Genomic DNA, 15500 nt, shown 5'->3' with positions numbered 1-15500 from the left:
TCTGTAACACCTGAGGGTATAATTACATTAATCCTCACGGGGGGGTACACGCCTACTTTGTGTACCATGTGTTTGGCAAGCACAAGGAGCCCTAGCTAATATGGTATTTGCTTATACAACTTTACACATCGGTACCATATTTCTCTAACACAGAATTACACAGCTATCTGATCATTTAACTGAGAGAGACAAATATTTATTTTACTACATCAGTGACAGATGTTTACGTAATTACACAGTTGGATAACTTCACACTTATGAAATTGTATTTTGTCTGTACTTTGTGAAATGTTCACATATTTTCGGAACCATTGTGATACTATGAGAGCTTTGGTATGGGATCACGATTTTTAAAGTACGTTGGAGGTAGATGACACTGTTGAAATGAGCCGAGGTTTTTTATTTTGGTTTTGACATTATTGCAGAAAGCTACGACGTTTTTGAGATTTAACTGAGGTGCTATGATGTTACTATTACGATGACAATGTGTATTATGCTGTTGAGGTATGTTTATCATCAATAAGCTGATGTTATATGAGGAATTTGATTATGCTACGTATTTATTATAATGAAATATTGAAGAAATGTCGACGAATACGTGTATGAATAATGAGTAGTGGTTAGGGACTCTGATTTGTGGAAAAGGATGTTGGAAACCAAGAATCGTACTTTAAGAGCTATGAAATGTGTGTAAATGCGTGAATGTATCACAATGTCAACAAAAACTTTTTGAACACTGTTATATTCACAGGACTTTGTTTCTACACGTTTGCAACGCAAATTCTCGACCTGTGAAATTTTTTATATGAGACTGTCACTGTAATGCAAACTGGTGTCGTAAATATTTCAGTAAGAAAGTTAAGTGACCACCTTCACGTAATGCGTCGTGGGCACCCAGCTGCGCGACAGTCGCCTGGAAAAAAGTCATTAGTGTGTGCCTTTCAGAGGCACAGGTGGAGTAAAAAAAAAAGGAGGCCATTATCCTCGCTACTGACATTCCTTTGTAGAAAGCATCGCAAATATGACATGCTCAAACTTGAAAACATATGATACCACTGTGGAGCTCTTAATTTATGATATTTACTGAAATGCCTAATGAAATGACGAGAAATATTTTTATGTCTATACACCTGATTATGACTATTGTCTTTCTAGTTCTGAGATTTTTTTTGCTACCTTATGAAATGCCATATGGCTAAAGAATGATGTTTCATACCTTCCTTTGTACATATTTGCTCATTTTCTTTAATATCTAGTTTCTAGCTGCACTGCAGCATTGGTTATTATAAAATTTAATAGATGTACTAATATCACTATTTTCTGTCTACAGACCCAGTAAAGAATACGTTTATGGTATACTTTCTTAGAAAAGAGAGCACAAATAGACATTTCCTTTCACAGGAATTGCATAAATAATTTTTTAATGACTTGGTAACTTTTTTGCAGAGTAAGTTTTTGTGATGCATCACTCTAGTGTTAAGATGTGACATAGGTATTAAAAATGGCCATTTTTACTGTAATATTCTTTCTGCTTGTGCTTTGTCACGTTTAGATATAGGTTATTGCACTTGCTGCTGCCATTTGCCAGGCATAGTGCTACTAAATGTCACTTAGTATTACTCTGTTAAGCCAGTTTTACTACTGATTTATTTTTCTTGTTGCTGCACATTGGCTCATATTAGTTGTAATGTTGCATTTGCTTGATAATTTAGATTTACTGTAGCTTACTTTGACAATTTCCATTTTTTTCATTGCTGTTTGTATTAATTGTTTTGTGCTGCTGCATTGCCTTGTCCCTTAGTTTAGCATCTGAGCTCAGTAGATTTAAGTTAGCTTAAGAGGGGGTAGAATATATAAGAGAATGAGTTGCGATGAATTGGAAGAAATGCATTGAGAATTTATACGAAAAATGTACAGAAAGCAGGTATAGGTAGGATTTTCTTGGAAATAAATGATGAGGTAAGATAATGGAAAATAAATAATGAGGTAAGAAATGTGTGAACATCTAAATACAGAGTGCATGCTTGGATAGGATTTTTTTTTGGTGGAAACAAATGTCGAAATAAGACGAAAGATCTATGGAATGAAGTTTTGGGTTGGACTGCAGTACCAAATGTTACACTGCGAACAAACCCTGTCCTTTCCTTTTGTATTATCCCACTATGTGTTTGTGTACCCTTGTGTATTTGTTTTCTTCCTGTCTCTGTGTACTGTTTCATAGAATTTTTTTCTCTTCTAATACTAAGCTACATTCACATGCTCATGTGTGAAGTTGATGTTCCAAAAGTTATTTTGATCTTTTATGTGTTTACTTATGTCATAATCCTCGTAACACTGATGTATATTTTATTTCGATTCTTTTGTAAAGCCCGTATTACTACAAATGTTATCTGTATTGTTATGTTCTTTAATGATGTATTTTGTACCTTTCTTATTGTATTCTTATGTTATAAAATTGTAATTGACACCAGTTCATCAAATTAAGTAACTTGCAAGTTACATTTCACTGCACACGTTTCTGTTGGTCATAGTATACGGACAATATGTGAGAAGTTGGGACTGTTTGTGCTTGCACGTGTGTTAATAAGTCAGCAAGGGACTGGTTAACAGCATTGCTGGTTCTAATGACAATTCAAAAACTTTGTGAGTGCACAAGTGGTGGTTTATGGACTTGCTATGTTCTCTGCAAGACTCTTCGATGGTGATTGTGCACCTGCACAGTCGCAACAGATGGCTGTTGGCCGTCTCTACAACGTCTACAGTGGGTCTGCACCTTTGATGACGGTCTGCACCTTTGATGACGGTCTGCACCTTTGATGACCCACCAATACTATTATTTCTACAAGGACTTCAGTGGGTCTGCACCTCTGGTGGCCCACCGATACCATAATCTCTACCAGGACTACAGTGGGTCTGCTCTGATGACCTACCTACCAGTATTCTTCAAAACTTCAAATGACTCTGCTGTGGGTTTGCTCTGTTGTGGCCCATTACCTGTCTGCATGTCAAGAGTCAGCACTGTCTTTCCGTTGGAAGGACAACACTATTTCTTCAAGACTACATGGAAATCCACTACTTCCGTGTGCATTTTCTTTTACTGCTCAGACATTGAGAAAAACACTGCTATTTTACTGTGATGAACGATCAGGACTGTCTTTATGGACTGAGAGAAAATTTTACCTTTGACCAACATTGTATTAATAAGTGTGTGCATTTGATATCTTTGTTATCGTAATTATGAAAAATTTCTTCAAATCTGTATTGGCCACTGCCCAAAACAATTTGTAAAATTTTTTGTAGGGAGCATGGGGGCTATGTAAGTAGGCTGTCTAGGTTTTTATATTGGTAACGCCACGTAGCGCTCTGTATGAAAATCACTGGCTGTGCTGTGTGCAGTCTGTGCCTGGGTGGCATTGTTGTAATATTCGCTATTGTAGTGTTGGGCTGTTGGCTGTTAACAGCGCATACCGTTGCGCAGTTGGAGGTGAGCCGCCAGCAGTGGTGGATGTGGGGAGAGAAATGGCGGAGTTTTGAAATTTGTAAGACGGGATGGCATGAACTGCTATATATATTATGACTATTAAGGTAAACACATTGTTTGTTCTCTATCAAAATCTTTCATTTGCTATGCCTATCAGTAGTTAGTGCCTTCAGTAGTTTGAATCTTTTATTTAGCTGGCAGTAGTGGCGCTCGCTGTATTGCAGTAGCTTGAGTAACGAAGATTTTTGTGAGGTAAGTGATTTGTGAAACGTATAGGTTAATGTTAGTCAGGGCCATTCTTTTGTAGGGATTTTTGAAAGTCAGATTGCGTTGCGCTAAAAATATTGTGTGTCAGTTTAAGCACAGTCATGTATAATTGTTCTAAGGGGACGTTTCATCCTTTGTGTACCCAAAATGGTGTACGAGTGGGTAAGCACTACCACCTATGTCCAGTTGTGCAGCGAGGTGTTTCATTGTAATCCGAGGATCACAGTGTCCGCACGTTCCAACATTTCACGAGTCAGCTGTGGTCGACCGTCCGGCACATGGGAGGTCGGACAGGTTTGCGCTACCTTGTTGCGATGATGACGAACGCCTCGCCCAGCAAGTCAGCGTACTTTTGTTCACTTCCAGGTCACCGTAGATATTCTGGAAGCTACTTTGAGTATCTGGTCTTCCACAAAAAGGAACTCAGAGACACCTCTCTGTTTGGAACGGACCTCCGTCACAGACGCCACTGTGTATAGCGCCGTCACCTATCGGAACTTCATAAGACTGCTGGGGCTGACGCGGGAGTTTTCCACCATGTCCCACAAGAAATCCCGCATTTTTGCAACAGAAACTGGCCGAGAAAAAGGAGTTTTGTATTACTTATTGAACGCCCCTCATATTTGCATTCATCACTGAAAATCGGTTCTTGCAATGTAACAAGTAGACTCTTACGACACAGTTTGCATATTAGTTAGAACCTTGACCTTTCAGAATTATCAATATTTCCAGGATCCCTTCCTTCAGTTAAATTAATCAGAACGTTCTACGAGGGTCACTTTAAAAGAAATGTACACTGTTTTTTTAATCCATCTTTTATTCTACATGTCTGAAAGTTTTACAGTGTGTAGATACATCCTTTAGGAACAATATTTTCATTTCTCCACATAATCTCCATCCCTCTCAACTGCCTTACGCCATGTTGGAACCAGCACCTGTATACCCGCACGGTAAAATTCTGGACCAACCTGTTGGAGGCACTGTTTCGCAGCGAACACAAGGGAGTCATCATCTTCAAACCTTGTTCCACAAAGAGTGTCTTTCAGTTTCCCAAAGAGATGACAGTCACATGGAACCAGGTCAGGACTGTAAGGCGGGTGTTTCACTGTTGTCCATCCGAGTTTTGTGATCGCTTCCATGGTTTTTTGACTGACATGTGGCAGTGCATTATCGTGCAACAGCAAAACATCCTGCTTTTGCCGATGTGGTCGAACACGACTCAGTCGAGTTTGAAGTTTCTTCAGTGTCGTCACATATGCATCAGAATTTATGGTGGTTCCACTTGGTATCATGTCCTCAAGCAAGAGTCCTTCGGAATCGAAAAACACCGTAGCCATAACTTTTCCAGCAGAAGGTGTGGTTTTGAATTTTTTTTTTCTTGGATGAATTTTGATGATGCCACTCCATTGATTGCCTCTTCGTCTCTGGTGAAAAATGATGGAGCCATGCTTCATCACCTGTCACAATTATTCCAAGAAATTCATCTCAACTATTCTCCTATTGTTCCAAACGTTCGCTGCATACCGTTTTTCTTGTTTCTTTGTGAGCCACTGTCAACATCCTGGGAACCCACCTGGCCCAAACCTTTTTTAACGCCAACACTCTCAGTATTCTGCAAACACTTCCTTCCCCTATCCCAACGTAGCGTGACAATTCGTTCACTGTGATGTGTCTGTCAGCAGTCACCAATTCCTTAACTCTCTGGAGTGTGTGTATTACGAGACCTGCCACTGCCAAGACAATCCTCAATATTGCCGTGCACACTTTCCTCACGTAACCTGCTTGCCCACCGACTAACTGTACAGCTATCGACAGCAGCATCTCCATACACCTTTTTCAACCTCTTGTGGATGTTTCCCAGTGTCTCGTTTTCATAGCACAGGAATTCTGACAGCACGTTGCTTCTGACGAACGTCAAGTGTAGCAGCCATTTTGAAGACATGCTGTGATGGCGCCACTCAAGGGAACAGGTTGAACTAAGAATGAGATTTTCACTCTGTAGCGGAGTGTGGGCTGATATGAAACTTCCTAGTAGATTAAAACTGTGCGCCGGACCGAGACTCGAACTCGGGACCTTTGCCTTTCGCGGGCAAGTGCTCTACCAACTGAGCTACCCAAGCGCGACTCACGCCCTGTCCTCACAGCTTTTACTTCTGCCAGTATCTCGTCTCCTACCTTCCAAACTTTACAGAAGCTCTCCTGCGAACCTTGCAGAACTAGCACTTCTGAAAGAAAGGATACTGCGGAGACATGGCTTAGCCACAGCCTAGGGGATGTTTCCAGAATGAGATTTTCACTCTCCAGCGGAGTGTGCGCTGATATGAAACTTCCTGGTAGATTAAAACTGTGTGCCGGACCGAGACTCGAACTCGGGACCTTTGCCTTTCGCGGGCAAGTGCTCTACCAACGCCGGCCGTGGTGGTCTAGCGGTTCTAGGCGCTCAGTCCGGAACCGCGCGACTGCTACGGTCGCAGGTTCGAATCCTGCTTAGGGCATGGATGTGTGTGTTGTCTTTAGGTTAGTTAGGTTTAAGTAGTTCTAAGTTCTAGGGGACTGATGACCACAGATGTTAAGTCCCATAGTTCTCAGAGCCATTTGAACCATTTTTTTTTTTTTTTTGCTCTACCAACTGAGCTACCCAAACACGACTCACGCCCCGTCCTCACAGCTTTTACTTCTGCCAGTACTTCGTCTCCTGGCAGAAGTAAAAGCTGTATGGTCGGGGCGTGAGTCGTACTTGTAGCTCAGTTGGTAGAGCACTTGCCCGCGAAAGGCAAAGGTCCCGAGTCCGAGTCTCGGTCCGGCGCACAGTTTTAATTTACCAGGAAGTTTCAGGTTGAACTAAGTTTGAAAACAAGCGGGAAAGATATATCTACACACTGTAAGACTTTCATACATGCAGAATGGACACTGTATTTTTACAAAAATAGTGTGCATTTCTTTTGGTGTGGCCCTCATACTTTGTTCTTTTTTTTTTATAGCCTCAGCATCGTTATTTTCTCCAGCGTGATATAAAATTTTCTGACATGATGGCTTTGTGTCAGCTACCTATCTTTAGGCATCATCCTAAGTCGCTCCTGTAGTAGTCTACATGTTTCCTCATACAGTGTCCGACACTTGCTGCGTAAGAAGGAGATTTCCAGATGTCCATAAGATACTAAACAGAAAAGTTTAGGTTTCAATGCCCCTCGACGAGGAGGCGAGACAGAAAACGAGCTCGGGTTGGGTGCAGGAACTGTTCCAGGATTTGTCTTAAGCAATTTAGAGAAATGACAAACGACCTAAATCTGGACGATCGGGTAGGGATTCGAGCTGTCGTCCTCCAGTATGTGAGTCCAGTCTGCTATCTGCTGCGACGCTCTTCTGCTGGACCGCACTGAATATTCGCCTGTTCCAGTAGCAGATCACAGGCAACAGCAGACAAGACCTGCAATCCTAGGAGACCGTGCATGTCTGGGCACCACTTTCCACTAGCTCACACTCTGCACTGTGGAGGGAACAGCATAAACTGGCTGGGACCAATGGCAGATGGGTCAGAGTTATACTCTCGGGCGAATTCTAGTACAGTAACAAACCGTTCTGACACCAGCTAGTGTGGAGAGAACGAGGGATATGTTAGAATACGTAAAACATGCTGGAAGTGACGGAAGGCTGTCGTAAAGTCAAAATTTCGGCTGGTTTCGTGATGAATACTTTAGTACATTTTCAAGCAACAAGATTAGTCACAAGCCAATGCCATTTTAGATTTTCAGTATAAAGGAGGTGCAGGGGCAGCGATTTCGTTTACGTGGACTTACAGCCGATGTCTTTGGAGGACGTCAAGCGAATGAAACAGCCTGCATATTGAACTCAGAGCATGGGAGATGCTTCGCAGACGACGCCCCCACCTTGTGGGGATTGCTAGCGTTGTCACACGTCCCGATTTTGTAGGAATCGTCCCTATTTATCTATGATTGTCTCGTGTTTCTACATGAGAATGATGGGACACCTCTAGTTCCTACTGTTATGGTTTACATATACAGTTTTACTATTTTATAACATGGTGCATAATTTTTTATTTCATATTCTTAATTTTATCATCTTACTCTTGTTAACCAAAGCCAATACGTGCAAACACGAGAGACCAACAAAACAATGGGTTTTTGCGCTCTCGTTTTCAAAATATGTTTAGTTATGGAGCGATACAGTGAAGGAGTATTGACATGTTTCGTATTGTCGGTATACCGTAAGAGCAAGCCATTATTAATATTGCGGTGACATTAGCGCTTTCGAAAGTGCGAGTCATGTTTAAAATGCTCAGTAGATTAAGTAGAAATACAAATAGCAGTGGCAACGAGAATAGAGACAACAATTATGACAGAATCAGGTCTGAAAAGTGAAAATTTGCTCATTTAGTAATGAACAGTCAGAATATAAACATTTCAAAATTTGGTTGGCTAAAGGTAATGATGAAGAGATGGTACAGTGTACAGTGTTTTGCTTCCTTTTCAATAAAAAGTGAGTGTATTGGGGCCGTGAGAAAGCATTTTCAAGAGAGAAACAAACTTTCTCTTGCATCAACTTCTGGCCGTGCGGTTAAAGGCGCTGCAGTCTGGCACCGCAAGACCGCTACGGTCGCAGGTTCGAATCCTGCCTCGGGCATGGATGTTTGTGATGTCCTTAAGTTAGTTAGGTTTAACTAGTTCTAAGTTCTAGGGGACTAATGACCTCAGCAGTTGAGTCCCATAGTGCTCAGAGCCATTTGAACCATCAACTTCTAAAAGTAAATCGATTGCAGGCTTTTGTAGTGTAAAGTAGTCTTGTGTTGACAATTAAGTTTCACTGCTGAACTGTCACGTCTATATTGTGGAGTTATGCGTAACGTTAGTTATGTTTCTACAGATAGTAATATTAATCTAGGAAGCACAATTTTCAAACACTTAAAATTAAGTTCGAAACTTCATTGTGGACATACAAAATGTGAGATGGTAGTACAAAATGTGTTGGCTACGCACTTGGTAGAACTCGTAGAAAATATATCACAAGATGGTGCTTTTTCTGTTTCGATAGATGCCTCCAATAAAGGTGATATTAAAGGCTCTCCTGTGTCGATAACATAGTTTACTGAGGTACATGGATTGAAGTAGAAATTACTAAGCTCCTATAACGATAGTAATGAAACAGCTGAGCTATTTTCGGGAAAAATAAGTTCGTTTTAGATAAACACAGTTTGGAAGTAAATATTATATCAAGTTTCTGTGTAGACAATGCAGCAGTGATCTTCGTAAAACATCACTTAGTTTTTCAGAATTTTAAATCTTTAATTAATAATATAATCAGAGAGAATTTTAACTGTCATGCTATTCATAAAATGGCCAAAAACGCATCCAAAATGTCGAGAGTCTAGTATTGAAAGCCTACAACGACTTCTCTTCTAATAAGGAAACTTATGAACTCAAACAAATATTTGACATCGTTGAAAAAGAACATCCAAAAGTTTAACGGTATATTCATGTACGGTGGTTGTCCTCTTTGCCAGTTCTTGAGTGCTGACTAAGACAGTGGGAAGCTATTCTGTCTTACTGACCAACTCTTTAATATGGACTTTCGTCAAAGGCGTAGACAAAGAAGACGAATGGCGACTTCCCTTTTTACACATGTAGTTCATACATAACTACATGAGTTTTGTAACATCAACTATTTTACGACTTAAAAGTCGGAAAGAGCAGGCTACAGGTCTTTACGACATTTTAGAATGTTTGAAGAAAAACTTTGAATCTAGATTAAAAGTTGGTTTTCTTGCGTTTAATGCGAATAAAAATCTGAAGAGATTGAGCAAATCGGTCAAGGACAATGTTAGGAAAGATGCTGCTAAAGTTTCTCAGAGAAGCCTAAACTAACGAAATATGTGGTTTATTTTCAGTATCTCGCCTGAGCATGAAAGATGAGATGACCTCTTGTAGCGTAATAGATATTTCAAAAGACCATAGCACAAAAGTAAACGATGACGGATTAGACAATGAATTCGCAGCGTTAAGAAGTCTCATCGAAACTTTTAAAACTACAGATTTACAAACAGACCAATAAATGAGTTCATTTGTTTGGTAAAATTGCAGCCTCAAATTTATAAAAGAGAGAGAAATTTGTGTTTTCTATTCGCGCTTGTAGAACAGGTGTTTTCCCTCATGAGAAACTTGTGGACTGATGCGTGAAACAAACTTAAGCTGAAATATGTGGAAAGTAATCTTCTTGTTAAAAATGAATTACTTGAGCTGCTCTGAATTCTATCGGCATGTTCTGCACGAGAAAAAATTTCAAGGCCGCTACATCACAGAACAAGTACTTCTACAAGATCCAGCCCGAATCCCCTAGATTTTCGCCAGTATAGGGCTCTTAGGTAAGGACTTAACTTTTAGATATTTTAAAATTTCAAGCGTGGTATCTATGGTTCAGTTTGCCGTGAGGATAAAAACTGAGGAACGTTGGTAAGACCTGAACATTTCATGTATTAAGTGCAACCTTCTGTTCGACATGACCTGACTTTTGACTTGCCAAAGGTGGCAGCGTCCCGACTTTTGAGTTGCCAAAGTCGCAAACCTAGACTTCAGCAAACGGCGCTGGAAGATGATGGAGGACTATACCCACCGGTATAATTATGTTCATCTTCATGAAGAATACCTTAGGCACTGACTGTACGTCACTATCTGCCGTAAGCATATTTCTTTGTATCCTGACAGTACAATTACTAGGATTTTAAGGTACAAATTATGATCCAAAAAGAAGAAGGTTCTGAAAATAAATACAAAAAGATACAAAAGAGGTGGTGCTGAAATTACTTTATTTGGGTTTAAATCATCCTCGTCTTTCTTTGTCCCATTTACAGGATTCTTTTATACTTGGTTACACAAATCATGTCAATATTTTTGACAGTAAGTCGCTGGCGCTTTGAGCTCACTAGGTCATTACACACGAAGAAATTTCGCTCGACATCTACAGAAACCAATGGAGCATATCTTTCCAGCACCTATAAAGCAAATTTAGTCACAGTTAAAAAAGTTTCCACATCTTGATTGTTCTTCAAATTTAATTTGAACTTCTGTTTAGCAAATCCATCAAGGATGTCCCTAATACTCACCAACTTCTTCCACGGTTCCTCCTCCATATCTTTTTCTTCCAAACTCAGAATGATACCAAGCAAATAGCTGTCGCCATACACTGCCAAAAGTTCCTACTCCAGGTCTTTGTTATTGACTACTTGTTGAGCTTGATTGATCGCTGCTACGTCCATCGATTCTAGGGCACATATGAAGTGTTTGATTTCATCAATGTTTTTTCACGAGAAAATTGCTCATCTTATCCAAGTACATCACCTTGTGATGACAGAAAACTGTGGAAGATGGAGCTCTGTCATTTCTTGATACAAAACTTGACGACTGGGAGCGTTTACCAGTATCTTCTTGAGACCAGCGGTGAAGTCAATTACCGCACAGTAATTCTCCCTCACTTTTTCGAAAACACGATTCAGACCATGTGCAATACATGTCCCTTGGTTGAGGTTGGAGTACATGCCCTTCAACTGTTGGAAAGCTGAAAGCATGGAGCGTGCTTTGTCAGTCACCACAAACCTGACGCTTTCGTATTGTATGCCTCGTGGCCATAGGTTCATACATGGTCTTTGAATGATTGCAGTAGCTTGCAGGCATATGTCTTCTCGAGTTGGTACATTTTTAAAAGCACAGGTTTTGCACATTCACCAGATGGTGGAAAAACCAACATATTTAAAATATATCTTTTCAGCTCATCAGTAGTTTCATCTAAAACGAATCCCACTTCATGTCTCCCGACCGCTCTTTTATTTTCTCTAAACCCTTGACATACATTGGCTGTATGTAACTTTTACTCAGAGTGCTCTCATCCGTTAATGACGTTTGTGTTTACTTCTCAAGAAATGATGTGAGTGTAGGATTGTTTACTTCGGGGATTGGAATTCCTGACTGGATTCATGCCACGGCAAGATCGGCACTAAAACCGTTCAATGATCGCTGCTTTCCAGATCCTCAAGTGAATGCGTGTATCAGATTAGTTTGCTCAGGTTTCGTCTTATGAGGCTCCGTGTTCTTTAAATATTTGTTGTTCTACATGTACTGGTTTATTCCGCTTCTTTGAGGCTTGTTGTCGACTGCGATACTTACTTCACACAGGGCACATCGCAGAATGATGCCATCAGTTCTGATACAATGAGTGTTGAATTCTTCTGAAAGAGCACACAAAATCTCCTTCTTAACCTCTCTCACAATTTTGTTGTGAAGAATCCGATGTGGTAAAACACTAACACCGGGGACAAAACAGTACACAGTCGATAGACAGGAAACGCAAAATTAATGCTAGCTCTAACTGAATTTAGGTTCAACTGTTGCAGCATCACTGTTTAAATTTTATTTGAATCAACAGCTACTGCTTTACAATTGTTACTGAATTTGACTGTTGCTGCTGAGGTTAGGCATTGCTGTTGAGGTATGAATAATTACTAATGTTTTACATAATTTATATTTATTGACGATTTAACAAAATCTTAAAATCCTGTTCTAGAAGAGAAAAAAATTCTGTCTAATTTATTACCAACGCAGAAAACGGGGGGAAAGGTGCCTAAGCATGGAACAGAAGCAGAAAGTTGCATAAAAATCGTGGAAAAATTTAAAGAACTACTTTCAAAGTAAGTGAAAATTACCACGTTTTAGAAGAATGGGTTTCTTAGGGTTACGTCCATGAAACTTACATCTTAATGTAGGAGCATGTTTGTGTAAACATTTTTGCGTAACCATACTAGTGTTCAATTTCTGTGAAATCTGTAGCAGTAAGAATGATATATTGCGGTGCCGATCATTTAATTCCATCGCTATCTGATGTCTCCTTATGCATATAATATTCATTAAACTAGAATTTTATTTCAGGCTTCAAATAAGAGAGACTGGTGCCGAATTGTTGGAGACCGAACGACTGAACACTAATCCCGCTCTCTCGTTACATGCTTCTTTAAATGAAATTAATGTGTCGCAAACATATTTTTTACCGATCAGTCTAATTTTTCGCAAGAACTATATTAGGTTGATCAGCCACCCACCATCTAACAAGTGCGTTTAGAACATTGCTCACTGGTCTGATACAAAAGTATAGGAAAAGGGAGCCTTTAAGGTAAAAAGTCTTAACGGAATGTTATCTACCTCTTTCGTACTCCTCCGTAAGGTATACTAACTTACATTTCTGGCCCCCATCTTCAATGAGACTATCTTTTGTGAATGTCAATTAAGTACGATTAAATGAAAGTTTTTTGGAAGGTAACGCCTAATCTGGCGTCCAACGTGAAGCGACGAAACAAAATTTCATCATTAATTTTTGTCTAATACATCTATTTTCTCTTTCATGTTAACATGACAGCTTTGTAGGACATTAATTTGATGAAAGGAGGTTGCACCTGCAAGAGAATATAGTAATACCAGAAGACGAAAGGTATTGCTACCATTGTTTTACTGTCTGCTGTAATGTCCCTTTCTGCTATAAGCTATATGAGGATTCTATTAAGTTCGTGAAGTTAAATTTCGTAAAGCTATCTTTCATAAAACCTCGTAAGAAACAATTAAAAATAAGTAATATTATATTTGCAGGTTGCCAAATTAAACTTTACATTCTGATTGAAAACGAGCGCAAGGCTCCCTACAAATAATGTCAGATGCGTTAGCGTAATAAAATTTATGCAAAAGGCACCTGTCCTTTAATAAATTGTATCACTGAAAATAGTCACTTTATGATAAAATCAATCTTGTGATTTGATGCTAATTAATTTTGACAGCATTTTTAAATAAGTTCTTCTTCTCCGGCTTAGTCGTATTTCCTGTGTAAATAAAAAGTTTAAATGCGCCACGTAATGGCGGCCAACTTTCTCAGTCAAAGATGATCGCAGCTAGCTGCAAAAGATGCTACACAAACTCTTGCGTTATAACAAATGTGGCGTGGGTTCCTTAAATGATTACTCTGCACTCCAGATTAGCTTATTATATTTTCGTAACTCTTTTACACCTCAATTATGTTCTAGTAATTAAACGAGAGCAAGGCACAAGCTAACGCAATACAATCGTACCCTCTGCACTCAAACAATAGCTAAGATACAAGAAAACATCAGAAGACGACTAAGTTCATTGTTTTCCAGTCCTTTTATAGATTAACAAATATTATAGTGTTCAGTTCTTTAGTTTACACATATGATCTTGTATCACGGAGAATAATGTCTTTTTTCTATTATCAGAATCGATAAATTGTCTTTAAAGTTATTTCGTCACTTTGTCCGTATCTCAGCTAGGCATTAAAGTTCACACAACATGACGCATGTATAGTTCTTTTGTCGTTATTTACAGTGTTCATGTCAAATATGTGGAAAGATACACTATACTGCAAATCGCATATAACGATTTCTCAGGATTTCTGTTGAATGATTCATATTTTAAATTCAGTTATTACAAGTTCTTTAGTTACAAGTTTTAAGATCTTTAATCTCCACTGTTCTGACAGCTGCTATGAACAGCACAAACTCAAGATGGAAAATGTCTACTGTTTTAATTAGGAGCATCCCTCATGTCTTGTTGCTAATAAAATAGTCTTAATGCGCATAAATTAGACAAACCTCTTCTGCGTATAGTAAAAATTTAATTTTAAGTTTATTTCTTACTCTGTGACAAGCCTAAAATTGGAAAGATAGTAAATGAATACAGTAACTGAAGTAAAGTTTGGAATTGATGTCGATGGCGCCATTGACGGCGAACCGATAATACCGGAAATAAACCCATGTATTTCAGAGTTAGAATAAGATACACAGCCTCAATCTTGTGAAAATGTTTCACAAACCACTCAAATTTTCCAGATTACGCAACCAAATTACTGCCGTGACGAGTGCAAATGTAAATGAGAACACTGCGACGTGGAGCGCGAGAGATTGCAGATTACGACACAAGCAAACAACATACTTGAATCACGCGATAAGGAATGATCCAAGCAAATAAATCTTACTCTGACAAAGATAATGAGCTAGAATGGGGTCTTTAAGTGCGGACGAGGAATTAGTCGTGCAAATTTCTACACACGGAAGCACCAAACTTGAAATGCGAGGCGGAGAACTGGCTATGTAAATTTCGACACAGATGGTAAACACCACACTTTAAGTGCTGGAGAAAGAGTTGGCCTTGCGGATGAATAATAGTTTATTTGATGTGTCCAAAGAAATCTCAGATCTAAAGGAGGCCTACAAAGGTATGCTTTCGCCTATTCAAAAATAATCTAACGATGTTCAAACACTACAAACGGCAAAAAACGACGCTAAATGTACCATGCAGCAGGTTTCTCAGAGAGCAGAGAAGTTGACACTCGAACCCAAGGACGTGTTGTGAGAGTCCTTAGACGCTCAAGGGGAGAGAGTTACAAATTAATCTACTGAACGGGTAGACGAAAAATATAAACAAATTGTTGGATGCCACCTGGTGGCTTTGCCGGCACGTGACGCGGTGACAAAAGTATGTAAGAGGAGCAGACACGTACAGGGGATCACCTTAGCGAAGATATGGGGTGTAAATGGAGACATCCATTGAGATAAGCAACTTTTGGCAAAAGACAAGTTATTATCACGCAGAGCCTGTAAACGAGTATCTCGGAAACGGCAAAGCAGATCGTGCTACAGTAGTGAACATCTACGGAAAGAGGTAACAGAACAGTGAAACTACCGCTAAAT

General features: G+C 39.5%; 1 protein-coding gene and 1 non-coding gene across 2 annotated transcripts in view; one reads left to right on the top strand and one right to left on the bottom strand.

Annotated features, from left to right (window-relative positions):
- The window catches only part of LOC124565148 (beta-1,4-glucuronyltransferase 1-like), a 92265-nt gene that overhangs the window by 60825 nt on the left and 15940 nt on the right, over positions 1-15500 (top strand). The gene's annotated exons all lie outside the window — the stretch shown is intronic.
- Trnas-cga lies at positions 5794-5868 on the bottom strand. Its single transcript has one exon. It is a non-coding gene; the product is annotated as a tRNA-Ser (tRNA).

The sequence above is a fragment of the Schistocerca americana genome, chromosome 1 (assembly GCF_021461395.2).
Source record: "Schistocerca americana isolate TAMUIC-IGC-003095 chromosome 1, iqSchAmer2.1, whole genome shotgun sequence".
Taxonomy (NCBI): domain Eukaryota; kingdom Metazoa; phylum Arthropoda; class Insecta; order Orthoptera; family Acrididae; genus Schistocerca; species Schistocerca americana.
Note: the sequence above shows the minus strand (reverse complement) of the source record. Positions and strands in the feature narration are given on the sequence as shown.